A 15545-nucleotide genomic window follows, 5' to 3' on the forward strand; every position below is an offset into this window, starting at 1 on the left:
TTAAATATTTTTACCATTTTTTTTCCAAGCCTTTCCCAAGGCCTTCCGCAATAAATTTCTGTTGCGGCACTGTTTAGGACTCAAAAATGATGAACTCTTATGTGTATGTATCTGTGATTCCTCCAACTTCGTTGCAAAGCAGTTTCTTTGACTCGTAGACCTTGTAGTCTCAAAGAAAGCTGACTTGATATGTTGTTTTTTTAAGTTGTAGTCAGCGAAGAGCATTCTAGTATTTCCATTTATGATTGAGACTCATTGTAAGAGACCACTAAGGCTGCAAATTACAAATGACTTTCAACCGCCAATAGACATTGACACAACATTTTACCGATCACAACATCGACATCCACTTGTCTCGGTGATTTCCTTCTCTCAGCTTTGAAAGGATTCGTGCTCTTTAATTGCTGAAAAACTACCCTTTCGTATCTTGTTCCAGTGGCGTAGACAAGGGGGGTTTCCGGGTTTAGACCCCCTACGACCTACCTTTGACTGTACTAAAATTTCACCTCCTTCTCGAACCTCCTCTTAACATTGACATACGTCTCCCCCCTTGACGAATTTCTGGCTACACCACAGTGTTGTTCATTGTGATGATGTCATATGTTTCGAGTTTTAGTTATATGTTTATAAGATTTGCAAAATAAATTTGCTTTATCAACTTCAGATAGATCGATAACTATCCAGAAAGTCCGTGTAAACGTTTTTAAATGACAGACATTATCTGCCATCCAAAACAAAAGTCACTATATGTGTTTGACCCACGCACTTAATATCCTTTTAAGACAAGTAAACAGACAACATTAAAGATGGCTATCACTGCACTACATAATTGGGGAGGAGATGGGCACCAGTCAGCGAATACAACCATCCTATCTGCGAGCTTCATATCTCAAAGGTTGCCCCTAGGGATCAGATGGAGAGTGAGAGGACAATTAACTAAGTAGTGCTGAGAATTGACTGTATCTGACCCACAAACACAGGCAGGACTGAGCACATGTCCTAAACTATGCAAGTAACTAGGAAACTTGCCGTGACCACTGAGAATCTGCGTTGAGAAGGGGTTAGGGTTGATCGCATTGTCGCCCACGTTAGGAATAAAATGCCTTGTAACATTGCCTTTATTGCTGTCGCTCCAATAACTCTGCCAATGCCTCTTGGTAATGCCCCTCAAAATATTTTTAATACTACCCTTATCGGGTTTAATAGAATGGATCACCTGATTCGTTAATGCGCTCTTGGCCAACGCATCCGCTCTCTCGTTACCTAGAATACCACCCAATTAAGGTTGATTCTAGCACCATGATTATTAATCAAATCCCTAATGTTAGCGCACATTCCATTAAGGTTGGAAGGACTTCCAATGGCTCGTAGAGAAGATAAGCTATCACTAAAGATAGATTCATCTTCATCGTGGAACTTAATGCTCTCCAATATGGAGTACAGCTCAATATAATAAATACTATTATTATAACTCATGTCTAGTTGAAATATCTTTGACACGAGTTCCAATCCATTAAAGAAGACCACAAATGCCGCAGAAGCGGCATTCTCCAATAGCGATCCATCGGAGAAGATCTCTAAACCTGCATTAGTGGGAAGTGTGTCTCCACTTAAGATCTCTACACGAGAGGCTGGATGCCTTGCCCAAGGTTCGCCCGGGTAAAGAAAATTTACACCTATAACATTGTAATCACAGTGTTTAGCGCAAATCTAAAGATGGTTGCTTCCTCACTTACAATGCTTTCTATCGGGGTTAAGTTGGTAATTACCAATAACGCATCGGTTGATATTGTACGATACGCACAGCAGACTCGAAGAGCTGCTATTCGTTGGATTGACCTGAGCTTTCAAACCATCAAAGAGTTCTCTGTCTCGCTCCACCATGCGCTAGCACCGTAGGTGACAATACGCTCAATAAAACCTTTATATACCACTCTTTAGGCTCTATTATCCAAACCCCACTCGACCTTTGCAAAACACGCAATGGACTGAACGAGAAGAGTTACCTTATTCTTAACCTCCTCCAGGGGAGGCCAGAAGCACAAAGGTTGGTAACGCCCAAATCCTTGACGGCTTTGACATTAGGTATTCTCTCATTACTAAGAAAAAAAATAGGAAGCCGATTCATCACCTTTGTTTTCGCAAAGGTAATTGCAACGGACTTCCTAGCGCAGAACTTCAATTTATAAATTGAACTCCACTGATTGAGAGTATCCAGAACTTCGTTACCAAGTACCTCAAGGCCCGCCTCGCGGAACTCCAGACCATCGCCTGTAGGTCATCTGCAAAGGCCTGAATAGCACTCGCCGCCGGGTAGACCCGACTAAGAGCACCATCCATAACTAAATTGAAGAGAATAGGTCCGCTACAAGAACCTTGTGGACACCCCTTGGTAAGTGACTTACTAAGAACACTACCGCCTACATCAATCGAAGCAATTCTGTTACTTAAGAAACTTTTGTATAAAAAATACAAGTTCTTTCGACAAGCAACCTGCCGGAGTCTTGATAGGACCCCCATAACCCAGACATCAAAGGCCCCCTCTTTGTCTAGGGAAATTAGACTGGTGTGTAGACCACTCTCTTTGTTATGCTGGACACATTTGACGATGTTATAAAGAGCATGCGTCGTAGAGCGGCCATGCTTGAACCCATATTGGGCTGAATTCATGAGACCTCTCTTATGAAGAGAGTAGTACAGTCTTCTTGATAAGAGTTTATAAAGAACCTTACCCACTACTGACAGTAGAGAGATCGGACGGTATGATCGAGCATTCCGACTATCTCTCCCCTCCTTATAGATCAATGCAATCCTTGCCACTTTCCAAATTTTTGGGAAGTGCCCAAGAGTCAAACATGCATTGTAGAGCCGCACGAAAACCAAGGGACAGACCAAGAACATAATCTTAAAAAAATTCGATAGTTATGCCATCAAAACCCGGAGCTTTGTCCCTTTTGAAGGAATCAATGACATTAAGTACTTCATCTTCTTTAAAGTCTACGTCGTCTGACTCGACGTTAGGAGCTTCGACTGACTCTTTGATTTCCTTGTGTACTTCAAGGTCATCATCCTGCGAGTCGTCTAAAAAAGAGAATAGAGAATAGTTTCATATGTTTCGGTAAGTCCCTCTGTCAGCGTGCCATCCTCTCGTTCCACACAGGAGACAGCATTTTTACGTTTGGCCTTGCCTGTTGCCAATTTATAAGGAAGAGAGTAAGGATCCTCCTTCGACACAGAAGAGCAGAAGTCCCGACAAGACTCCAACTTAGAAGAGATTATGAGGCTCTTGTTCTCTCTTTGGAGAGTCAAGAATTCATGTTTGCAGTGTTCCCTCACCAATAGGGTTGGCAAGTTTAAAACAAAATGTTTAAAACAAGTGTTTAAAACACGTTTAAAACAAATATTTTAAACAAACACCAATTTGTTTTAAACTATCTGTTTTAAACATGTTTTTTATAAGTTAAAATTTCATTGTTTTTTTTGTAAGATTTTGGTTATTCAATAGAAAAAACCATTTCAAGGCTCTAAGAAAGGTAAATTGTATTGATAACGGGTAGTTGGATTTTAAGATTCTCTGAAAAGAGCGACTGAAAGGGCTCGATATGATTTCATAAATTTCCTACCAGTGCAAAAATCCTACGAACGCAATGAATTTTGTCTTTTTGTTTAAATAGGATGTATATAGCTGCCAATATACATTTATTTGGGACTCTACCTATGCCCGAGATAAAAGTAGGGTTGCTGTTTAGTCGGGCTGTGCCGGTACAAGAAACACGGGCGGTCTGGACAGATCGGGTTAAAACCGACTAGGCGGCACTCCTAGATAAAAATTAAGGGATTTTTTTGTAGTTTTATGACGTGATGGAAGTTTTAAGATTATAGAGGTATCTAAGTTCTTCTTTTTTATAACATAGTTTATTTGTGATGATTTATGACTGCAGACGTGTACATTTCAATAAACCAAAACTAAAAACTATGTGTGGATAACTAGCTATTTTCCCTTTTCTTAGTACTATGCGACCGAAAATTCCAGGATGATAGCTATATTAAAAACCCTACTACAGGTTAGGTAGTATTTGCATGGGGCATCGAAAACCCTAAGGCCGTCAATGGTTGGTCAACAACGCTTAGGGAAATTCTTGGCTCGTTTTAATAAGCGTGTACTCTTTGGTTCTTCGCCCGGTGAGTTTATTTATAATACCATAAGTGGCATAATTACCTTAAGTGTGCCAATAAGAGCCTTTCCCACCGAAAAACTTCAATTAGAGCTTGTTCTAAATAGACCCAAGAAACGTAGGACTCGCGAATTCCGTTCAAGGTATTTTTAATGCTCGCGCCGCAGACGTCACTTCGCAAACATATTACGTAAATTTCGTCACTGGAAAAAATGACGTCATTTACGTCACTTTCGTCAAACAAGGTATCATTGAAAAATTCATCTTATTGACACACTTAGGGAAGTTAGGGTAATTATGCCACTTATGATAATACGTATAATGATACGTAATATTTCTTTAAATGAGTTTACTCGTGAGTCTGATTCATAAGTATAATAAATAGTTTAAAAAGTGTTTTAAACATAGTTTTTTATTGTTTATTATGTTTTTTTATTGTTTGATTTAAAAACAGTTAAAAACAATGAATCTTGTTTAAAACAATAAAAAACATTGTTTTTGTTCATTTTGAAAAAAACAAGGATTTTGCCGACCCTGCTCACCAAGGGATCCCTAGCCACCTGCATACGTTTTCGCGCTGTGCGTACTAAATTTCCCTTAATGCCAAGACCCTCGCTCCACCAGGGAGCCGAGTTATATGTCTTAGCATTGGCACTACGCTTCATTCTAACCTCACATGCATTCTTAAAAATTTCCTCAATAGAGGATGCACCATCATCGATCTGATCTCTAGAGACAAATGCTACCTCATTAAGAGCCTCAAGAGGCATAGCGATCTGGTCACGAAAACGATCCAAGTCCAGATCCTTTAAATTAATGTACCTATCCCCATGGACCATATCCGTTACGGATATATTAAAGAAGATGAAATTAGGGTCACTGTTGGTAATGTCATCAGAGACTTCCCAACCAGTGACCATATTAAAAGTATTCACAGTGGCCAGCGTCAAGTCTATCCAACTATTTCCATTGGTACTAGAGAACGTAGGATCTGAGCTAGGATCATTTAACACGACCAGATCTAGAGACCCAGCAAAGTCAACACAGGCAACACCTCTAGGACAAATGTCCCTTGAGCCCCAGAGTTTATGATGAGAATTGAAATCACTGCCAATTATCATTCTACGGCCAGCAAAGTTTCTAATTTTATCAGAAATAATATTTAAGTGTTCTTCCAAGACCTCAGACGCACAGTGGGGTATTTGTGCGATCTGGGCGGACAAAAGTCGATTTCATAGAAACAATGGCTACTACTTACACTGAAATGACTGACGAATGACTAACAACTACCCCCTCCCCCCTCACTGTATCACGCTAGCGCTCGCGCTCGTGCCATTCTGAACTTGCTCGTCAAATGGAGAGCGGGTACAATTTTTCATGACCTTGACACTTCGTTATTTCTTCGTTTAATTGAAAGTGAAAGCTATGGCTATTAATCAGGCAGGTAAGTGGGTCTACTATTCGTAGGTTTTTGATATGATAAGTGTATTTTTTTAAAAAAGCGCGCGAACGTTTAAATGAGTTATTTTCACTGTTTTTATTCATTATTTTCTCTAAATCTGGGTTGATTAGTTGTACTTCCAAGTACTTCCCGGGATATATTTTAAGATGGTTAGCAAGCTCAGGTCTTATTCTTCAAGGCCCATTTAAAATTGGCTGCTACTATTTGCTATTCTTGAAGATACACTTACATGTATCTGAAATAAGCCGATTACCATTAAGTTCTGATCCTGCCCTAACTGGAATGAGGCAAGTGCCTAGAAAAAAAGTTTTTTTTTTAAAACGACGGTAGCCCTGTTGCGAGCACCTGAACCAGTCGTGTCCTCAACATCCGAAATTGAAGATTCGTCAGCTGAAGAACTCTTCTCCGATTAAAAACATCTGAGTTATTCTGTCTTAGGTTGAGAGCCATGTTATTATATAGTTTTTGTCTTTATTTTTATTAGTAAGTTTAATAAACGGTCTAAATATTAGAAAAACTTCTTTCTTTTATTTCAAAACCTACTTTTTATCGCTTATATTACTAGAAATTAACCTAAGAACATTTTCTAAATCGACGAAAATTAAAAAATAATTTTGTCCGCCCAGATCGCACAAATACCCCACTGTACGACAGCAGAGGGGGATGTAAATAAATGGAGAACACTAAAAAAGATAAATCCCCCGCCTTTATACCTACAATCGTAATGTACTTATTACTGAAGAGATTAATTAAAAGAAACCTCGTATTGAAGATGGCAATAGCTGTCCTTGGTTTCTCGTCGGAGCACACCACCCTGGATGAAAGTGGGACACCCACCAACCTACCGTCCACCACATGAGGCTCTTGAATTATTGCGATGTCGATACCACCCTCTTGACAAGTCTGCCTTAAAGTAGATGTGGCAACTTTCCCTTTGCCAAGATTAATTTGGACTAGTTTCATCTTATTGTCCATTAGGCTTAGTTCGAAAATCGGCTATCGATCGCAAATATGTAAAGTGGACAAAGATTGTCCAGACACGAGTGCTCCAAGTTGAAGTTAGTCTTTTTATCCCTGTTGCTTCTGACACAATAAACACAACTTCTGATGGCATTACTACAATCCGTGAACTTATGTTCTTCGGATCCAGAAAGAGAACAAACCTGCTTATTAATTTGATCGCAGGATGCCATAACGTGTCCAATACTCATACTTTTAAAACATCTAGGGATAAAAAGATACTCCCTTTAACCATATATTTGCCACCTAATACGAAGCTTCTTTTTACCTAGTTTGAGAACGTTTGAAATGGCATTAGGAACTTCTAGCAGCCAATTCTTGCCAGCTTCCTTTTCTACCATTTTCTTAGTGTGAATAAAATATTTGACTGTGATTTCACTCTCCTCACATTCTAGACGATTGCATTCGTTTAATCTGCTTACGAACTCCTCCTTAGAGGTCTCGGGGTCTACATTAAACATAATGATCCTCGGGTGGCCCAAGGAAGGATTTCGCAATAAACTAAATTATCATTAAGACTGGCTGAGTCTTCGGTTTTGCGTTTTAATTTATTGACATCTACCATGGAATCAAGCTGTACGACCATACCCTGGCCCCTACAGGGTCTAACTGATTTAATATTATGATCTTTAGGATCTAGTTCTTTCTCAAGTCTACGTCGAAAGTTCTCCGCCGTTTCCTCCTTATCCTTAGGATAGAGCAGGACGACATTCTCTTGTCTAGGAGGCAATTTGACTTTCGCAACTTTCGGCTTATTAGAAATGGATGGCTTTCTCGACCTGCACTTAAGACGCTGTCGCCCAGCCAATCCCAAGGATTCAGCCGGTGTAGAATCAGCTGCTGTGGCTATCTCAGCGAAAGTTGGCATACGGTGCTCTTGCTTTGCAAGAAGTTCGATAGTTCGGTCTTTCTGCTCACTGGAACCCAACAGTTGAGCTATTCTAAGATTACTTGCAATTACTAAGCTTTCAAGCTGTTTAAAAACAGTTCTTATTTTGGCACCTACGCCGATTGAAACTTTACTACTAGCATTTGTTAGAACAGATTCTAACTCTGAGGATAGACTCAGCAGCTGATCCTCTATACGTTCTTCAGTAATTTCTACTTCCACCCCTTCCCCCTCGGTACGGGGGCACTTACGTTCATTGCCTGAACTAGAACTTGATTCACCAGTTGGTGATTTGGTTGTAAGTAAAACCTCTGACTGGTTAGATTTAGTAGCCATGAATAAAGACTTAATATTCACACTCGTCCCTACCCACCCACCACGGAGCCCCACCAGGTTACTTTCATTCGAAAGCCAGAGATAAGACGGGTGTATACTCAGCGCCATGAAAACACCATGGACACCGATTAACCTACTCCTCACCAACTGAGCTGCAAAAGGAGAGCCGCTTGATGCCATACCGGCCAGCACGCACCATCTGTCTCAACACAGGCCGAAACCGAAGAAGCCTGTTAGAGATTGATGAACCGCAGAACAGCATCCCCTCAACTTCCAGGGACTTCATTCCGGGCCTTAAAGAATGCCTTTCACGGAAAACGAAAGGGCGAAAACAGCATGTCCAACCTAATTACGTGAAGAACAGGACGTCAAAAGACAAAAAACCAAAATACGATTCCAAGGAAGGAAGTCTATCACGCCAGAAAGGCAAGCAAAAAATACGTGTTCATTATTATTTGAACTCCCCATGAAATACTCAAAGAAGGGAGCTGCCACAACAGTACTTCATGAATCCCCTGCGTGGACTTTAAGGGCATTGAACTTAGGGCCAGACCAACCAAAAACGACAGCACTTCGGCGGAACCAAGAAACCTAACACTAAGGCTCAAATGTACCATACACCGAAACAAGCTTACAACACCCTCTCCAGGAGGGTTGCCAGCCCATTATATACCGGAGGGTAGCCTTGTTGTAACTTACACGAAGATCTCTTAACTTAAAAATAATCTCCCAAACACAAGCAAAACCGCTTGGATGTCCGTGGACAGAGAGCTACCTAAAGCGGAATGCAGACGACCTGGTTCCCCCCTAACAGGAACTAATAACTCCAAGGAGTTAAGGAAACAGCCGCCGAAGTTACGAAAATAGGTTCCCCTTTGGCAGGAACTACTAGCTCCGAAGAGCTAAGAAACCTGTGCGCCGACGCGACTTACCTAACAGATCGAACATTCAGTTGGTCCCAAAAGCACATTATGCGGAGGGCACGACAGTCTAATGAGATGCTTAGCTCAAAATTTATTGAGTAGATAACTCTACTCTAGATCCGCCAGTTAAGCTAGAGAAATTGTTTTCTCTACCCGGAGTCACCTCGGGAGGAAGCAGCATCAATTGATGACTGCCCTGGACGGTCTTGATAGAGCAGAGGCTTAAGAAGTATGTTCGCTTCACTCAGACCCTGCGATAGAGGGTATTACCCGTCAAAAGTTGAACAAGATAATCCCATCGCTTGACTCTCATTCGCCCTGTGTTTATGGTAGAAAAGCTTGACCTACACCATGTCGGCGAGAGAGCATAGACACCCCAAACTCGCAGGCCGAAAGCTAAGTCAGTTTCTCGAGATGACGAGCTGTAGATCCGCCGGCATCTGTAGGAGTAGAACTTCTTCCAGGGTCACCTCGTGGAGGTTAACGAGATGGTCTGTGATGTGATGGAAGCTATCCGATACACTTTCACACCCTGGCCAACCTTTATTCCCAGGAAGTAGGAGCGCCGGTATAATAATCAGCTAGGCTAATACCCAAGGCACCACCTTAGGCCTAAGTCGTCAAGCGACTTTTGAAGCCATTAATTCAGGTGGCCGGGTTACAATGCGTAGGAGGGTGGTGGCAAGCCCTGCATGCCACGCGTTCGAGCCAACAGCTCCCTACACTAACTATTACCGTTAACCTCAACAAGTATACAGCCTTGACCCCAGCTCTCCGCACAAACGACGTCTGGACTAGGGACCCTAAAGTCCTTCTAAGGCAACTTCAAACTTTGAACACTAACTCTAGGAAGGTTCTTGGAACGGCTGAAGAACTGACTGCCATCCATTGGATTTTACAAATGGATGGTGAGTCGGTGAACGCCATCAAGGAGGCCGGATTTATTGTTGAGACAGGTTTGAATAGGAGAATTTTTGGAAAACTCAATAATCCAAACCAACCCAACGCTGTTATTATTGCAGAGTTTGGGGTTAATTCCAAACCTATATTTGTCTAACAACTCGGTAGTTTCAGGACTATATGACTTAGATCCTCTGGTAAGCGACACCTCGGAGGAGGATCTTAAAACCCTTGGAGCCAGAAGAGAAATCGTTTGGTTTACCAATGGGTCCTAGACTCACTCTGGCTCAGGTTCGGGTATGTATTGTCTTACTATTAATATCGGCTTCTTTGAAAGCCTTGGTGTTTATGCTAGTGGGTTGATTTTTGTCTTAAGAAGAAGCTTCATGGCAAGGTTATTCAAATTTATTCGGATAGTCAAGCGGCTCGTTAGGCTCTTAATCAGTTCAATATTTCTTCTAAACTGGTCTTTAGCTGTCTGAATCTCCTCGCGGAGCTAGGCACCATTAATAAATTTTAGTTTTATTGGGTTATTGGCTATCGGGGATTCTATGGTAATGAGAAGGCTGATGTCCTTGCCAAGAAGGGGGTAGAGGCTGGGTTCTTTGGAACTGAACTTCCTGTTCCTATCCCATCTAGTACAGTACACGGCTTTATCTCTCATTCTATGATTTACCGTCCACTCAAGCTTTGGTTTGAGATGGATGGTTAAAGGCAGGGTAAAGAGTTTATCTCGAGCCTCACTAGGCAGAGAGCAATCGAGTTGCTCTTTCTCTCCAAGTCTAATACCAGGCTGATCGTTGGCCTACTAACAGGCCACTGCCTACTCAACAGACATCTCTACTTGATTGGAATCAATGACTATCTAATCTGTAGGGCTTGTCAGGCTGAAGAGAAAACTTCCTTTAATCTTCTTTGTAGGTGCAATTATTACGTGGCCAAAGATTCGAGCATCTTGGTATGCATCAGCTGGAAATTTCCGGTTTCTGTAATACGCTGGTAAAGTGGATTCTCCGGTTTGTGTTGGATATTGGTTCTAAGTCATAAGGTTTGGGATTGCACAATGGACCACTGGTAGAAGTGCGCGTATTGGAGTATCTCTCGCCCTTCTCCCCACTCACTAATAATAATAATAATAATAATAATTACCCGGCCACCTGAATTAATGGCTTTAAACGTCGCTTGATGAATTAGGCCTTAGGTAGTGCCATGGGAATAAGCCTAGCTGGTATAAAAAATATTGTTCGGCCTTAAACTCGGTGCCGTCTCACGCCAAGTAGAAAGCCAAAAGAAACATTTTCCATTGACTGCGACACATTTGCGGTGTTTGCTATTGAACACCAGACGTCTTAATAATGAAGCTTAGCGTTAAAGTTTAATGAGAAATTAGGGTAATCAACTTTTTCATTGAACAAATGTAGGTTAAAATATAAAAAGAGATTTAAGTTAAAGAGCTACGAGTAATTTTCTTCGCCGGTCAAATTAAGAAATTGATAAAGAGTTTGAAGTCGGCTAATAAAATGAAAAGATTTGGAGCTACAGTTATTTATGGGTTTCTATAATGTGATAGGAATGTTCAAAGTTGGTTTTGAGCAGCTGGTCTATTAAATTCGAATAAAGACTATAAATATTAAGAAAATATTAACAATAATAAACGTGTAAACACCATTCTTGTTGTCTCCCAGCACTTTAGGGGCTAGGAAGACGTACGTATTTGGGAACCAATAAGATAACCATTCCACTTGATTTACTCTTCAACGGAACAGCATAGGGGCAGTCCATGAGGTGAAGTGGGTGGAAAGAGTCTCCACTTATTAATTATCCTAAAGTATAGTTAAATATATTTTTGTTAAACATATTAAATTTAAAACCATCAGGAATTTTTCATTAAATACAATAAATTATACTTTATAATTATAATTGAATTTCTAAATTCAAAATTTCAGCATTCAGCAAAATAGTCAAAAGGTTCAGACAGAACTGTTCTGACGGCTATAAATGCGTTGTTGAAATTTTGAGTTCAGAAATTCAGCATTCAGCAAAATAGTCAAAAGGTTCACACAAAACTGTTCTGACGGCTATAAATGCGTTGTTGAAGATTTAGAAAATATAGTTTCCGTGTTAAGAAAGTGCCTCAAAACGAATTTTGGAGGCTGGCGCCAGATAGCAAAACATTTTTTAATTTTTTTTACAATTTTTTTATGCAAGCCTTTCACAAGGCCTTCCGCAATAAATTTCTGTTGCGGCACTGTTTAGGGCTCAAAAATGATGAACTCTCATGTGATTGTATCTGTGATTCCTCCAACTTCGTTGCAAAGCAGTTTCTTTGACTCGTAGACCTTGTAGTCTCAAAGAAAGCTGACTTGATATGTTGTTTTTTTAAGTTGTTGTCAGCGAAGAGCTTTCTAGTATTTCCATTAATGATTGAGACTCATTCTTAGAGACCACTAAGGCTGCAAATTATAAATCACTCTCCACCGCCAATAGACATTGACACAACATTTTAGCGATCACAACATCGACATCCACTTGTCTCGGTGATTTCCTTCGCTCAGCTTTGAAAGGATTCGTGCTCTTTAATTGCTGAAAAAGTACCCTTTCGTATCTTGTTCCAGTGGCGTAGACAAGGGGGTTTCCGGGTTTAGACCCCCCTTCGACTTACCTTTGACTGTACTAACATTCCACCTCCTTCTCAAACCCCCTCTTAAAATTGACGTACTTCTCCCCCCCCCTTGACGCATTTCTGGCTACACCACAGTGTTGTTCATTGTGATTATGTCATATGTTTCGAGTTTTAGTTATATGTTTATACGATTTGCAAAATAAATTTGCTTTATCAACTTCGGATAGATGTATAATTATCCTGAACTCAAAATTTCAGCATTCAGCAAAATAAACAAAAAGTTCAGAAAGAACCGAAAATAAACCTTTCAGAAACCGTACAGAAGCCGAAATGAAGGGATTTGAAATTTCGAGTTCAGAAATTCGGCATTCAGCAAAATAGTCAAAAAGTTTAGATAATAGAATTTATAGAAGGTTTCCTTCTAAATTCAGCAGTTCAGAATGTTCAGAATTTCAGCAAAATAGTCAATCCCTTAATTCAATATTGCAAGCGTCAAGAAGTAGTCGTCTTCATTTAAAGTTTTTTCTAATTTTTATTTCTTGTATCACCCTGGTGCAAATTGCGTACTTATACTTAACGTTTGTAAATGATATGCGTTTGTCTAATGATAATTATTAGCATGGCTTTTATATTAGGAACCCGCATATGCCCAAGTCAGCTAGAGACTTTTACAATACGTTAGACGGTGGTGTCAAGGCTTTATGCTACGCAAGCGAACAGTTTTCTTCACTAATTATTACCATTAACCTAAGCACGTTTCTATAGAAAGGGGAAACCAAGAATTCAGTAGAAAACCCTTTTGCCAGTGAAGAGATAACTTTCAAACTCAACGCATAAAGAGGTGTTCCACGTTTTGACCCAGTGGCTTTTGCTTGGATCGAATCCAACTCGCCTTACTGTGAGACGAAAGTACACAGAAAAAACAACGTTTAGAAAATAAATGCCATTCTAAACGCCAAAATGCAACGCTCTTACAGTCATGTGTAAAAGCTATACATAACATTTTTAATAGAATTGCAACACTTAAGTAAATACGAATCTCTTAATAAAAAATATTTTTTTTCTTTTGAAATGCCATAACTCAATTTGCCACAAGCCACTATCTGGTTAAAAAAAACAACTACCGATAAAACTTGACACGTGTTACTCTTCTAAACGTAACTATTTTTATCTAAACGTTTTCCTAGACGCCAGCTTGCAACGCTCTCACAGACATGTGTAAAACCTAAACATGTGGAACCCTTTTATGTAAAACCTAAACATTTGCAAGCCTTTTGTGTGTAGTTACGAAACGCGTTTATACTACAAGCGAATATTTGATAAATCTAAAATTTTCAACTAAGTTCAAAAATTCTTTAAGATTTATAAAATCTCAAAATGTTTTAATTATTGTCTCTAGCTTTTTTGGCTATTCTAAAGATTGTATTACATTGAAACAATACTAAAGAGACTTGAGCGACTAGGAATGTTATCACTTAATAATTTAAAAACGAGTAAAAATATAGCAATGCTTTTAGAATGAACCAAGATTTTCATATATGGATGGTGGAAGTTAGCTATCTTAAAGGGTGGTTTCACCCTTGACTGAAAGGTGGTTACTGGCAAAGTCAGTTCAAACACATAGATATACCTTTCACCTACTCATACTTTACTGACTGCCTACCAACTTACTTATAATCGTACACTTACTCATTGTTTACTGCCTACACAACTAGCTCCAATCATACACCTACGCCTACCTACCTATAATCACACACGCTATTTTAATACCTACCTAAATACTACATACCTTCTTTAATCATACTGCTACTTACCCCCCCCCCCATTCTACTTCTATTAATCTACAGACACTCCGTCATGAACAATCGTTGTTAACGTATTTACTCACACTAATACGTATCTTACAATTAAACACAAAGTCTTAGTGACGTAGAAAATCGTTCCGTAATAAGTACGATCCTCCCCTCACGTCAATTTAAAACGTGCATACACATTTGCTAATTTCTTTAGTATCTGTCACACTCTCATATAACCTAATGTTATAGTGAGATATTTGTGATTTTTAAGGTTTAATAGGTTAATTGAAACAAATATAAACCACTACTGGTTACTATCGCATGAGCGACTTAATCGCCTGTTGCCTAAGACGATTTCCACATATCAAAATCCTAGATAAAATCAAAGAACACCGCAAGATTCAACCAATTTGCAATTACTAAATTGAAAGCATCGCTTCAACACCCAAAGCTTTCTGTATTTTGTGTAAAATTATGCGTTCGTTTGAATAACTAAAAAATAATAATAATTCCATATTAATATGGCCCGTGTTATGGCCATTGATTTTACCAGGAGACTCCTGATTTTACCGAACAAAGTATTTTTTAGACGCGAAAATGTCTTGGGCTCAGAGGTGGGCATTTTACGAATATTTTGCTATTCGAATATTTCCTTCGCCCACTGAAGTTTAAAATTCCACCATATGAAACTTTCTTATTCTGAAAGAAGAATAGGACTCTACCTTTCGAAACCACAGAAACCTTCCTTGCGCGAAGGAAACTATAACTCAGTGAACGAAACTTCGTCTTTACTACGCGAAACTGTTCTATATTCTTTCAATTAAAATGGTCTTCGTTTGCAAGAAGATATACATATGCTGATAGGCTAAAAAAAGATATTATGACGATTACGAGTAAACATTTGAAATAATTTTAGTAGAGTGAAGGTTGCTCGGGCTATAAATTGTTGAAGGTTGATATTGATAAGAAAAAGGTGTTTATTTCCTTTTCAGTACTATTTTTTTAAATAAAACGAAATGTGTTGATAAATTTTCATTATTTTTATCACAGTTTTCTAGTCAACTTTCCATTGAAGTTTTTCACTGGACAATAAAGGTTAAACTTCAACTGCAAAATGTATTCTCCATACTGAGAAAAAAAATTCAAAAAAATCTGAATTAGAGTTCAAACAGTCGTAGCTTCGGCCAAGCTCATCATTGTTTATAGCAGTGGCGTAGTCGGATGGTCCTTTTTTTTAGAAAAAAAGTTATTTGTTACGAGAGTATTAAAAATGGAATCGTCACCTGATTAACCTATTAACGTTGTCACCATTGTTATAAATTTAGAACATACTTGCTAGTTCGGGAGTTTGTGTTAGAAAAAAAGGCTTCTGTCGCTTCGAGTGTCGAACTAAAGTTACCGAAGCGACCCCAACCGTTTTT

This window comes from Leiobunum rupestre, chromosome 2 (genome assembly GCF_980474605.1).
Source record: "Leiobunum rupestre chromosome 2, qqLeiRupe1.1.hap1, whole genome shotgun sequence".
In the NCBI taxonomy this organism is placed as follows: Eukaryota; Metazoa; Arthropoda; class Arachnida; order Opiliones; family Sclerosomatidae; genus Leiobunum; species Leiobunum rupestre.